Genomic DNA, 13822 nt, shown 5'->3' with positions numbered 1-13822 from the left:
TAAGATACTGGACTGATAAGCAGACAAGGATAAAAGGAAGGTGTCTGGGAGAATAGGGAGTGAGCAGAGCATCTGTGAGAGGCATTCAAGCAAAAGACCTAACTCAGTAGAGCCTCTTCCATGCTACATGGGGAGATGGGAAATGACAAGAAAAGTAAGTTGGACCTAGGCATGACTTCTGTTCCCTACACACTATATACTGCTTTGTAAGACCTGCCTGACCCTCTATGAACTCCAAGTATGTGAGACAGGTTCCAGTCAATTTTTTTTGTCCATGCCTTCTTAGGAATATGATATATTAAGAATTTTAAAATACTTCTGTGAACTCCAAGTATCTGAGACAGGTCTTAGTCAATTTAGAAAGTTTATTTTACCAAGGTTAAGTAAGGACGTGTGTCTGTGATACAGCCTCAGGAGGTCATGAGGACATGTGCCCAAGGTGGTGGGGCACAGCCTGGTTTTAGACATTTTAGGGAGACAAGAGACATCAATTAATGTATGTAAGATGTACATTGGTTCAGTCTGGAAAGGCGGGACAACTTGAAGTGGGGAGGAGGCTTCCAGGTCATAGGTAGATAAGAGACAAAAGAAAGTTGCATTTTTTGTTTGTTTGTTTCTGATTAGCCTTTTCAAAGGAGTTGATCAGATATGCATTTATCTCAGTGAGCAGGTGGGATGACTGGATAGAATAGGGAGGAAGTTTTGCCCTAGGCAGTTCCCAGCTTGACTTTTCCCTTTAGCTTAGTGATTTTCTTTCACACTTTCATCACCATCCAGTGCAAGTTTGGTTTAAGGAAAACTGGCAAGGCCAGAAGCACTCAGGAAAGACATTGGTAGGTTTTCCTAATCATTTCCCTCTCCTTTTTTTTTTTTTTTTTTTTGAGACAGGTTCTCCCTCTGTCACCCAGGCTGGAGTGCAGTGCTCACTACAGCCTCAAACTCCCGTGCTCAAGCAATCCTCCCACCTCAGCCTCCCAAGTAACTGGGAGTACAGGTGAGTACCACCACACTCAGCTGATTTTTCATATTTTTTTTTTATAGAGACAGTTGCCCTAAATTGCCTGGGCTAGTCTTTGAACTTCTGCACTCTATGGATCCTCCTGCTTCAGTCTCCCAAAGTGCTGGGATTACAGGTGTGAGTCACCACACCTCTTCCTAATCATCTTGTATCTTCCTAATAATCTTGTATCTTCCTAATCATGTGGCCAGATAAAATTAAAAGGACCCCACCCTGGTCCTTTCTCCCTAGCCCAGGCATTAGTAGGTAGAGTCTGCTTTAGACAGAGTCCAGTCTTTATCCAGGCAGAAGAGAATTAGGATTAAATCCTGGATTCCCCAATTCTCATCTACCACCTTTACCCCATCGGTTAGCAGAAAATACCCAGTTGGGGAAGAAAAGAATGGTGCTTGGTCACACCTAGGTTCTATTTATTTTAGGGCCCATGCTCATGCAAATTTATAAACCCTAGGCTAAAATATAAGCTCCTTCAAGGATCTTCAGCTCTTCAAAGACAGATTTGGTCTGTTTTACTTGCCACTGTTCTTCCACCCTATCCTCTAAAACTGTACCTGGGATTTGTTTTGAGCAGGTATAGTACAACACACAGACATAAAATGATTGCCGTGAAGGAAGGAGGTTTTTTATGTTCACAGTCCCCTAGAAACAGGAGGCAAGGCATGCAGGCAGGGCCACACAGGGAAGCACGGAAGCCAGATGGGCAGGCAGAAAGGGCAGAAGGCTTTATTGTGGTTTTTGAAAAGAGGAAAGGGTAAAGCAAAGTAAGCAAGCAGAACAACCTTATGATTGGACAGTTTGAATAATTGCGACAGACCCTGCAGTGATCAGATGATAGGAGGTAGGTTGGCGCTTGGAACCCTAATTAGTTGGTTTGCATATCAAAGACGTGCTGGCAGGCAAATAGTCATCTCTAGGAATTAGTTAACTCTGGGAGGGGTGGTTTCCCAGGTCCACAAGGCTCCACATGCCAGGGATCTAAGAATACAGACAATGTAGTTATTCTAGCATAGAACAGTTGTCAACAGAAAGGACGCCTTTAAAAACACATGCATGCATTGAGTGACAGATTGATGAGTTTACAGAGCCTAAGACAGAGAATTAGCAAGGAAAGAAATGCCCTGGCACATTTTTCTTATAACCAAATGTTGTAAGACATTGGATTGTTTGGATGGCACATTATAGTATGTAAAGGATTGGGTTCTACTATTATTTTATTTATTTATTTGAGGCAGAGTTTCGCTCTTGTTACCCAGGCTGGAGTGCAATGGCGCGATCTCGGCTCACCGCAACCTCCGCCTCCCGGGTTCAGGCAATTCTCCTGCCCCAGCCTCCTAAGTCACTGGGATCACAGGCACGCACCACCATGCCCAGCTAATTTTTTGTATTTTTAGTAGAGACGGGGTTTCACCATGTTGACCAGGATGGTCTCGATCTCTTGACCTCGTGATCCACCCGCCTCGGCCTCCCACAGTGCTGGGATTACAGGCTTGAGCCACCGCGCCCGGCCCACATGCATTTTTTTAAAGGGCATTCACAGGCAGAGTGTCTCAGAATTTTGGCTCATAGATCTAAAGACCTTATTGAAGTATGAAGGAATCATGCATATCCAAAAAGAACTCTGAATGTAGACCAGAGAGGCCCTCTTAATAGGTCCAGTGTTTGGCTAGATAAATTTTACCTACGAACTTATCTTACACTTTAGTGGATCTTAGGAAGGCTTGATTACAATTTCAGTTAGCAGATAAAGCTTTTTTAAAAGAGAAATCAAATGGTATAAGTCAAAATTTTACTTTTGTTGCATATAAATGACTTCTGTCATTTATATGTTGCCTCCAATGCTAAATCCTTGAGATTCTAGTCAACAGGAAGCAGTTTGGAATAAGGGAGCAGAATTGTTCTAGGACTTCAATCTGCTACTAGTTTACTGTGTAACTGAACAATTCACAGGGGTCAAAAGCTGGGCCGAAGTTCGCTAATCTGTGACAGAACACTTTGGAACTAGATTAGTGTTCTTAACCTAGTATATGTGGACAGAATATGGATGAGGGGAAATTGCATCTTTATTTTCAATAACTCCTAACTGAAATTTAGCAATTTCTTTATTTATGAATGCAGACAACAAACCCCACTAATATTCATAGGACCTGTGACTTTGTCACCAATAGAAATCACTGATAATTTCATGTTGCATCAGAATTGTTGCAGATATCTCAATTTATCAATTATGCTCAGCACGTCTTCAAAGTAAACCTAGTTACTTTGTAGGGAGGGAGGAGGGGGAAGTTCTTACTTGAGTTACTGTCATAGGCTGGCACACATGCAAAGCTGAGTCTCTCATGGAAAAACACCCATGGGTTCTTTGAGGGCTCCCCTGCTGAGCCCCTCTAGCTACAATTCCCCTATCACTGCTAACGGCCTCGGCTACTGTTACCGACTCAGCTCTGGGTTTTTCATTCAGACTCTTCCTATTGCAATTTCATCATCTGCTTCTCTTCCCTAAGGCAGGAGCCAAAATACCTGTTCCACAGGAATGACCTATTTACTCTGTCCTGACAAACTCTGGGAGGACAGGCTGAGCCCAACACAGCTGCAGACCTTCATCCTCTGAAACCAGAGCAGAGCACCAGCTCATCTTTCTTGCCCTTTAGGTTTCCTGAGCAGCAGTTAGACTCAGTCCTTTGTGGCCTCAAACTCAAGGGTATAAAGGTTAAACTCTTGAAGCCCCTCTAATTAGTGAAGGGAAGGGGAAGTTTCCCTCTGTCCCTTCCCCCTGGGAGTGGGGAGTACAAAGTCACTGCACAGCTCTGTCCAAAGAAAACCTCACAAAGTAGTCCATCTCCGCTTTCACCATCTTTCTATATCTTCCTTTGAGTTTGAGAGCCACATCTCCTATGTTCTAGGTCATCCACTGGGAAATTCCCACTTGGTATTCTGGCACGTATGGTGGACTTGACTATTTACTATGTTACGGCGCAGTATTAGTTTTCCATCGCTGCTGCAACAAATGACCACATGGCACCTTAGCCAACACAAATCTTAACAGTTGTGGGGCATAGAATTCTGATATGGGTCTTACTGGGCCAAAATCAAGGGGTCACAGGGCTGATGAGCTCCTCTCTGAAGTTTCTAGGGAAGAATCCATTTCCTTGCCTTTCCAGCTTCTATAGGCCACGGACATTCCTTAGCTCATGGCCCCCTCCTCCACTTCAAAGCAAGCAATACTGCATCTCTCTGAGCCTTTCTTTCATTGTCACATCTCTTTCTCTGACCCTCTTCTCCTTCCCTCTTTCACTTTTATCCACTCTTAAATAGTCCACCTAGATAATTCAAAATAATCTCTAAGGTTAGCTGATTGTCAACCTTAATTCTATCTGCAACTTTAATTCTCCTCTGCTGTGTAAGGTAACATATTCACAAGTTCTGGGATTAGAAAGTGGACATCTTTGAGACACTGTTAGTCTGTTTACCATCGTGTCTCAATAACATTTCGTATTTACACAACCAGGTACAATAATAATGTGTTGTGAACATAGGTTAATGGGCTTAAACATCCTGTTACATACTTTAATTTGTTTTTGAGACAGAGTCTCACTCTGTCACCCAGGTTGGCGTGGAGTGGTGCAATCTCAGCTCACTGCAACCTCCGCCTCCCAGGTTCAAGTGATTCTCGAGCCTCAGCCTCCCGAGTAGCTGGGATTACAGGCATGCGCTACCATACTCAGCCAATTTTGTATTTTTGGTAGGGATGGGGGTTTCACCATGTTGGCCAGGCTGGTCTTGCACTCCTGGTCTCAAGTGATCCACCCACCTTGCCCTCCCAAAGTGTGAGCGTGAGCTGCCACACCTGGCCCCCTTTGGAATATATTATATTCTAATGTGTGGATGTTTCATACATTTTTAACTATTTCTGTATTGTTGGAAATTAGGTTGTATCCTATTTATTATTACAAGTAACACTGCAATAAAAGTCTCTGTAGTTAATTTGTGACACGTATTACACAGTGACTTTGCATGGTGTCACATAAACTGGATTTTACATTTCCCAGGCCCCACCTCCCTGCATGCTTCTGAGCTAATCAGAACCATAAAAAAATTGCATGAGATGGTGGAATAGTAGCAGCAGTTATGCTTAGGCTTGGAAGATTGGTGCAGGGTCAGGCACCATTGCAGCTCATGTACATTGTCATGCTGGCTCCCCTTGTTAGAGGAGCCAGCAACTAGGCCAGTAGCAATTCCAGCTCTATCTTCATGAAGATAGTAACTGGGCCCAACAGATCCAGCTCCCACTGGATCTCCTCTTTCAACTTCTCAGATTTTGGCCAAAGTACATGTGTAGCTCCGTGGTGAAATGCATTCGATCATCTCGAAGTCTTCCACATCACTGAAGTTAGATGTATGGAAGCAATAAGAGGCAGATGCAAATTTCAGTTTCACTTTATTGGTTTTAGCTCATCCTGTGAATCTCAGTTTGTCCTTCCTCACTCCCACTTCACATGCATCTTCCCTTCCTAACTACAGACCATGCTGACTTCAGGTTCAGCATCATATGAAGGACCACAGTCTTACAAAGACTGCACAACCAACTCCTATACTGACTTACTATATAAGGTCTGTCCTCTGTGCAGATCCCTGTAGATCACTCACAGTGGTTCTGCTTCTCTGATCAAACCTTAATTAACATTCATAATTATTTCCTTTGGATAAATTCCTAGACATGCAAATGCTAAGTAAAGATAGTTCATTTTTATATTTCCTTAAATATTTATTTTTTGTTCATTTTTTGTATTTAATAAAATCTTTTTTTAAAGAAAAATTCTGGTTTATTTCTATTCTATCAAGAAAAATCCAAAGAAGGTATTTTTGCCCACTTGTACCAAAACTTTAATGGCAGAGTAGTGCACCACTGAGCCACAGTGCCCAAGGCAATAGCAAGAATCCAGAGGAGGTGAAATTCAAGGTGACATCTACTGAATCACTCCTTAATGACACCCCAAGCAGACAAAACCTTTAAGATCCTGTTTTCTGTTAAAGACAGAAATATTTCCTTTTGGGTCCATCTTCTTAGGCTGGAGTTGTACCTCTGAATCTTTAACTATTGGTAGGTTTTCTCTCTTTTCCAACTGCATATATTTCATATTTTGACAACCATTTATTTACCATTCCTGCATTCTCAGTCTATGCTTGGTCCATTTGTCAGGACATACCAACTACATACATAGCATCATCTAGGGTTGTGCAGTGCATGATCTGGACACCCACATGTGGGAGCCTGGATCCATTTTATGATACCCTAGGTTGCATTTTCCTGCTATTGACTTGGTCTTTCTAACTGTTGTTGATGGTGATAGCTTTGGATACCATGTTCTGACTGCTGGGCTGGACAACCACTCATGGTCATCATCAGCTGGGTCTGTCCCTTCAGGGTCTTCTTCAAGCTGGTAGGCCAATTAATTCTGAAATCAGAAACTATAGAACGCCGCACAACCCAGATTGTAGCCATTGACCAAACCAAGTCCAGGTCCAGCCATGTTCCAAGCTATGATAAACCCAGCTTCAAGAAATTATTCCAAGCCTACCTTCCTGTCTTGTAGTATGTCAAGATTGTATACACTTGAGGTGTATCAAGATGATTACTTAGGTCTAAAGTACTAAAAAGGTATGAGTAACCACCTGGCTTCCCTCCTGTAACATCATAAAGGCTTTCTTTACTATTTAATCAAATGTAACTTAATTAGTGGCTCAATCAAAGAAAGTATAAGAATATATTCTGCTAGTAAAATATATATAAGTTATTAGGTCCTTGAAGACATCAAGTAATGTGAGCATTAACTAGCTTTACTTTGAAGATATTCTGCGTTACATACCCTGGTGTTCTAAATTGGAAAACTTGGAAGACATGAAAATCCCTTTTCTTTATTTGCTCCCAAAACCTTATATCTATAATCTTGGAGCAAGAAATGGACTTCAGTTCTATTGCTAATGTACTAAGTTAATGATTGTTTATATTCTTATCATTTAAATTTATTTTTTTATGAATGCTTAAGAGGCAGGGCTAATTTTCTATCATAAAAATATCATGGAAAGGTGCTATTAACTTCTCTGTGCAAAGGGAGTAAGATAATAGAATCTGTTATCCGTTTTAGCCACATACCTTCAATTCCATGACGTCTAATCTGTTATGGCACTTCAGACTTGCATGCTTATTTAACCTACTTTCAAATAAATGATTCACAAATTTATTGAGTAGATTAAAAGTTTGGCAGTAATAAATCTTTGTAAAGATTGGTTCTTGATAGGGAAAGAAAAACAAGATACTCTTCCACATGTAAAGAATAGCATTTGAGACACTTGAAGCTCATGAAGCAGTGAACTTGCTTCATGGTCCAGCATTTGATCAACTTTGCTTAATAGTCCATGTGTGTTGGACACAGGGAGGGGAACATCAAACACTGGGGTCTGTTGCGGGGTAGGGGGCTAGGGGAGGGATAGAGTGCAGTGGGGAGGTTGGGGAGGGAAAAATTGGGAGAAATGCCTGATGTAGGTGATGGGGGAGATGGAGGCAGCAAACCACCACGGCATGTGTGTACCTATGCAACAATCCTGCAAGTTCTGCACATGTACACCAGAACTTAAAGTATAATTAAAAAAGAAATTTCATGTGTACTTGGAAAGATTTACTTTTTCCTCCAAATCTTGTAAAATCTCCTTCTTAATGAGTTAAATGAAATACCCAACTTGTAATATTGCATTAATTCCTTGTCAAAAAGTAATGGGGTATATATTTCTTTTAAATTATATAAAGCAACTATTCCATGTAAATTTCAGTATGTATAAACAATATAAAATGATAAAGTGATACAACCTCTATGGGGGAAATGTGACCCAGTAATTCTATTTCTAGGAATTTGTAATACAGATATACTCACACAGGTATAAAATGATGCTGCAACATTGCTCGTGATAGCAAAATGGATTCTATACAACAGGTGACAATGTGGCCTTATAAAATGAAGAAGCTATATATGTAATAATCTGGAGGACTATACAAAATATATTATTAGGGACTTTCAAATATCCTATTATGGCTGACTAGGTTTGCTGAGACACCCTTCTGCTATGGAATACTTAGTTAGACCTTGGACAAACTCATTTCTCTGAGACTGTCGGTATCTTAAGTGGTAGGGAAGGTTTCCATAGAAACTTCCCCTCCAAGAAAGAAAACAAAACCAGAGTTGTCCTGAGCAAAATGCTGATAGAAGTAGCACTGCTATTAAGATACTAAGGTTTAGGCCAACACACGGTTGGGAAGGATGAATTGAGCTAAGACGCTGAAGTGGTATTAGGTTGGTGCAAAAGAGATTGCAGTTTTGGCTGCACGTGGTGGTTCACACCTTAATCCCAGCACTTTGGGAGGCCGAGGCAGGTGGGTTACCTGAGGTCAGGAGTTCGAGACCAGCCTGGCCAACATGGTGAAAACGTGTCTCTACTAAAAACACAAAAACAGGCGTTGTGGCAGATGCCTGTAATCCCAGCCACTCGGGAGTCTGAGACAGGAGAATCGCTTGATATTGGGAGGTGGAGGTTGCAGTGAGCCGAGATTGTGCCATTGTACTCCAGCCTGGGCAAGAGAAAGACTCCATTTCAAAAAATAAAAAAATTTAAAAGTTGTGGTTTTGCCATTAAAAGTAATTGCAAAAACTGCAATTCTTTTGCACCAACCTAGTATCTTTGGTTACAAGCAGAAGCAGGAATAAATCTTCTCTGGAAGAGAGCTTTCCATGGAGATATAGGACCCACAGATTCAGATCAAGCTTGCAATCAAAGGTGATCAAGTTCATGAGAAGGCAAAGCAAGCCATCATTAGTGAGAATCTTCATAAACAATAAACAAAATATAGAAAAGCTATAAATAAAATGTTAAAAAAAGTTTTTTAAAAACACAAAAATCATCTCCAGGAATGTGAAAGACCTAGCTAAGAAAAGCAAAATAATGCTCTTAGAAGAGAATGTGTAATAATATCTAATAACAATGGACTCTTTTGAGGAATAGATGTTCTTAATTTTAATGTGGTTGGATTGGTCTTTTATGCTTGTCATAGTTTGCATCTTTTTTCATAAATTCTTTACTATCCTGAGGCCATGACCTGTAATAAAGCAAATAATCACATAATTCATTCCCCAGGTCAAAAACTAGATTATGACTGCACCCTACAGGCTACATGCATATGCCTTTCTGATAACAATTTGATCTCTCCTCCAAGACATGATCAGTATCCTGACTTCTTTTTATTTTTACAAGATGGGGTTTCACCATCATGGCCAGGCTGGACTTGAACTCCTGACCTCAGGTGATCCACCCCACCTCGGCCTCCCAAAGTGCTAGGATTATAGGCGTGAGCCACCGCGCCTGGCCTGACTTCTATTATACTAGTTATCCTGCTCTACTTTATAAATTTGCTATCTGTGTATGCATCTCTAAGCAAAAGAGCTTATTTTAGCTTCTTGAACTTTTTAATTCCTTCACAGCATACAAAACTTAATTTGTGACAGATTATTAACTTAAATATAAAAGCTAAAACCATAAAACTTTTAGAGGAAATTGAGTATCTTCATACTTGGAGATAGGTAAAAGGTCCTTAGATAAGATACAGAAAGCAATAACCATATAAGAAGAAAATGATAAACTTCATCAAAATTAAAAACTTTAGCTCACCAAAAGACACAATTAAAGAGAAACATAGCGCTAGACGTGGTGGCTCATGCCTGTAATTCCAGCAGTTTGGGAGGCTGAGGCATGTGCATTGCTTGAGGTCAGGAGTTTGAGGCCAGCCTGGCCAACATGGTGAAACCTTGTCTTCACAAAAAATATGAAAATTAGCTGGACATGCCAGTAGTTCCAGCTACTTGGGAGGCGGAAGCAGGAGTATCACTTGAGCCTAGGAGGTAGAGGTTGCAGTAAGCCAATATCACACCACTGCACTCCAGCCTGGGCAACAGGGTGAGATCCTGTCTTAAAAATAATAAAATGAAAAATTAATTAATTAATAAAAACATAGCAACCACAGACTGTGAAAGAATATTTCCAAAATGTATACCTGAGGGCAGTTTAACATAAGAAAATCAATCAGTGCTATATACCACATTAATAGAATGAAGCAAAAAAAAAAAAAAAAGCAGTTGATCATTTCAACTGATGAAGAAAAAGCATTTGACAAACTCCAACACCTGTTCATGATAAGGAACACTCAAGGGAACTAGGAATAAAAGAGAACTTCTTCAACATGACAAAGGGCATTTATGACACTTCCCAACATACACAAACCCCTCAGTTAACATCACACACACTGGGGAAAGACTGAAAGCTTTCCCTTTAAGATCAAAAAAAAGATTGAGATGCTTGCTTTCATTGCTGCAGTTCAACATTGTACTGGAAATTCCAGTGAGAGTAATTAGGCAAGAAAAAGAAAAGGCATCCAAATTAGAAAAGAAGAAATAAAACTATCGTTATTCGCAGATGACATAATCCTCTACATAGAATATCCCAAAGAATGCACACACGCAAACACAAATGCCACCACCACAGCTAACAATAAAACCACTAGAGCTAATAAAGTTAGCAAATTTGCAGAGTACAGAATCAACACACAAAAATCAGTAGTGTTTCTTTTCTTCTTTTATTTTTGAGATGGAGTCTCGCTCTGTCGCCCAGGCTGTAGTGCAATGGGGTGACCCTGACTCACTGCAACGGCCACCTCCCAGATTCAAGGGATTCTCCTGTCCCAGCCTCCCGAGTAGATGAGATTACAGGTGCCCCCCACCACGCCCAGCTAATTTTTTGTATTTTTAGTAGAGACAGGGTTTCACCATTTTGGTCAGGCTGGTCTCGAACTCCTGACCTCAGGTCATCCACCCACCTCGACCTCCCAAAGTGCTCAGATTACCACACCTGACCAGTAGTGTTTTTATACATCAGCAATGAGCAATTTCAAAAGAAAATTAAGAAAACAATTCCATTTACAAGAATGTACAAAAGAATAAAATACCTAGGAATATATTTATCCAAGGAGGTTGTTCTGCAGTGGGCGGTTCTATTCAAATCTGCCCCAAAGTCTGAGGAAGCTGAGAGGGTGAAGAAAGAGACTGACAAATCCAATTTCTTGGAAAGAAACATTTAATAGGAACTTAACAGAAGTCATGTCTGTGTCTTGGGTGGTGGTGAGACAAGATAGTGGATCCTGCACCATTACCCCTCAGACCCAGGACTTATCTACTATAGGGAAAGAGTGATTCAGAAGGGATGTGTAGGACAACTGAAGTACAATAACATCAAAGTCGTTTGACTTAAGGGCAGGATTTACAGTTAGTACCTGCTCTTAAACAAGGAACAATAGGTAAACTAGAAATCTTAGAGGCCTTTCCAGAACTGGGATTAATCAAAAGCCCGTGTGGTGGATTAGCATTCAAGATGGAGTTGATCTGGCCTCCACAGAGATAAAGTTTGTGCACTGAAAAGTATAAGACATTGTTGAAAGAAATTGATAATCTCTGTTCATGGATTGGAAAACAATGTTGTTAAGATGGCAATACTACCTAAGTAATCTATAGATATGATGCAATCCCTAACAAAATGCCAATAACTTTTTTTGCATAAATGGAAAAGCTGATCCAATAATATAAAAGAAGAAAAAGGTTGGAAGACTTACACTCTCTGATTTCAAAACTTATTACAAAGCTACAGTAATTAAAATAGCGTGGTACTGGCATAAGGATAGTCACATAAATCAATGAAATAGAATTGAGAGTCCAGAACTAAACTCATCCATCTATGGCAAATTGATTTTTAACAAGGTTGGTAAGACCATTCTAGAGGGGAAAGAATAGTCTTTTCAAAGAACAGTGCTGTGACAACCGAATATCCACATGCATAAGAATGAAACTGAAAGTCTACCTCACACCATATATAAAATTAACTCAAAATAGATCAACAACTGTTACTGACTGAATGCTTGTGTCATCTTAAAATTCATACATTGAAAACCTAACTCCCAATATGATAGTGTTAGGAGGCAGGGCTTTTGGTAGGTGATTAGGCCATGAAGACAGAGCCCTCATGAATGAGATTAGTGCCCTTCTATTAGGCTAGTGCAAAAGTAATTGCAATTATAAAAGAGTCTCCAAAGAGCTCTCTTGCCTCTTCCAGCATGTGAAAACACAACAAGAAGGTAGCCTCTATGAACCAGAAAGCCCTTACCAGGCGGCAAATCTGTTGGCACCTTGATCTTGAACTTCCTAACCCCCAGAACTAAAAAAAGTGAATTTCTGTTGTGCATAAGTCACTCAGTCTATAGTATTCTGTTATAGCAGCCCCAACAGACTAAGACAAGAACCTAAATAGAATAACTAAAACCATAAAATTCTTGGAAGAAAACATAGGAAGAAATCTTTATTACCTTGGATTTGGCAATGGAGTCTTAGATATGACACCAAACCAAGAGCAACAACAACAACAAAAATAAATCGAAGGCTGGGCACAGCGGCTCACACAATCCTAGAACTTTGGGAAGCTAAGGTGGGCAGATCGATTGAGCCCAGGAGTTCGAGACTAGCCTGGGCAACATGGCGAAACTCTGACTCTACTGAAAAAGATAAAAAATTAGCCAGGTGTGGTGGCGCCTGCCTGTAGTCTCAGCTATGTGAAAGGCTCAGGTGGGAGGATTGCTGGAGCCCAGGAGGCAGAGGTTGCGGTGAGCTGAAATGGCACTATTGCACTCCAGCCTGTGTGACAAAGTGAGACCCTGTCTGAAAAATAAATAAGTAAAATAAAATAAAATAAATTGGACTTTATCTAAATTAAAAACTTCTGTGCATCAAAGAACATTATCAAGAAAAGTAAAAAGACAACCTACAGAATGGGAGAAGAGATAAAATATTTGCAAATCAGGGGCCAATATTCAACATCCTTAAAGAAAAGAACTTTCAACCCAGAATTTTACATCCAGCCAAACTAAGCTTCATAAGCGAAGGAAAAATAAAATCTTTTGTGAACAAGCAAGCACTCAGAGATTTCATCACCACCAGGCCTGCTTTACAAGAGCTTCTGAAAGAACCACTACAAATAGAAAGGAACAACCAGTATCAGCCTTTCTAAAAAATGTCAAAAAATAAAGAACATCAACATAATTAAGAACTTACATCAACTAATGGGCAAAACAGCCAGCTAACATTAAATGGCAGTATCAAACTCACGTATATTGTTATTAATTCTAAATTTAAATCGACTAAATCCCCCAATCCAAAGACACAGACAGGCAAAAAAAGCCAAGACCCATTGGTATGCTACATCCAGATCCATCTCACATGCAAAGATACACAAAGACTCAAAACAAAGGGATGGAGAAAAATTTACCAACCAAATGGAGAGCAAAAATAAATAAATAGAAAGCAGGAGTTGCAATTTTTACTGATAAAATAGACTTTAAAGCAACAAAGATCAAAAGAAGCAAAGAAGGATATTACATAATGATAAAAGGATCAATGTAACAAGAAGAGCTAAAGATCCTAAATATATACACACCTAATACAGGAATACCCAGATATATAAGACTTATAAAGAGACTTGGACTCCCACACAATAATAGTGGGGGACTTCAACATCAATATTAGACTGATCAATAAGACAGAAAGTTAACATCGATACCCAGGACTTGAACTCAGATCCGGAACAAGTAGACTTAATTAACATTTATAGAACTCTCCACTTTAAATACACAAAATATATACTCTTATCAGTACCACATCATACCTA

The sequence above is a fragment of the Cebus imitator genome, unplaced genomic scaffold, assembly GCF_001604975.1.
Source record: "Cebus imitator isolate Cc_AM_T3 unplaced genomic scaffold, Cebus_imitator-1.0 Scaffold110, whole genome shotgun sequence".
Taxonomy (NCBI): Eukaryota; Metazoa; Chordata; class Mammalia; order Primates; family Cebidae; genus Cebus; species Cebus imitator.
Note: the sequence above shows the minus strand (reverse complement) of the source record.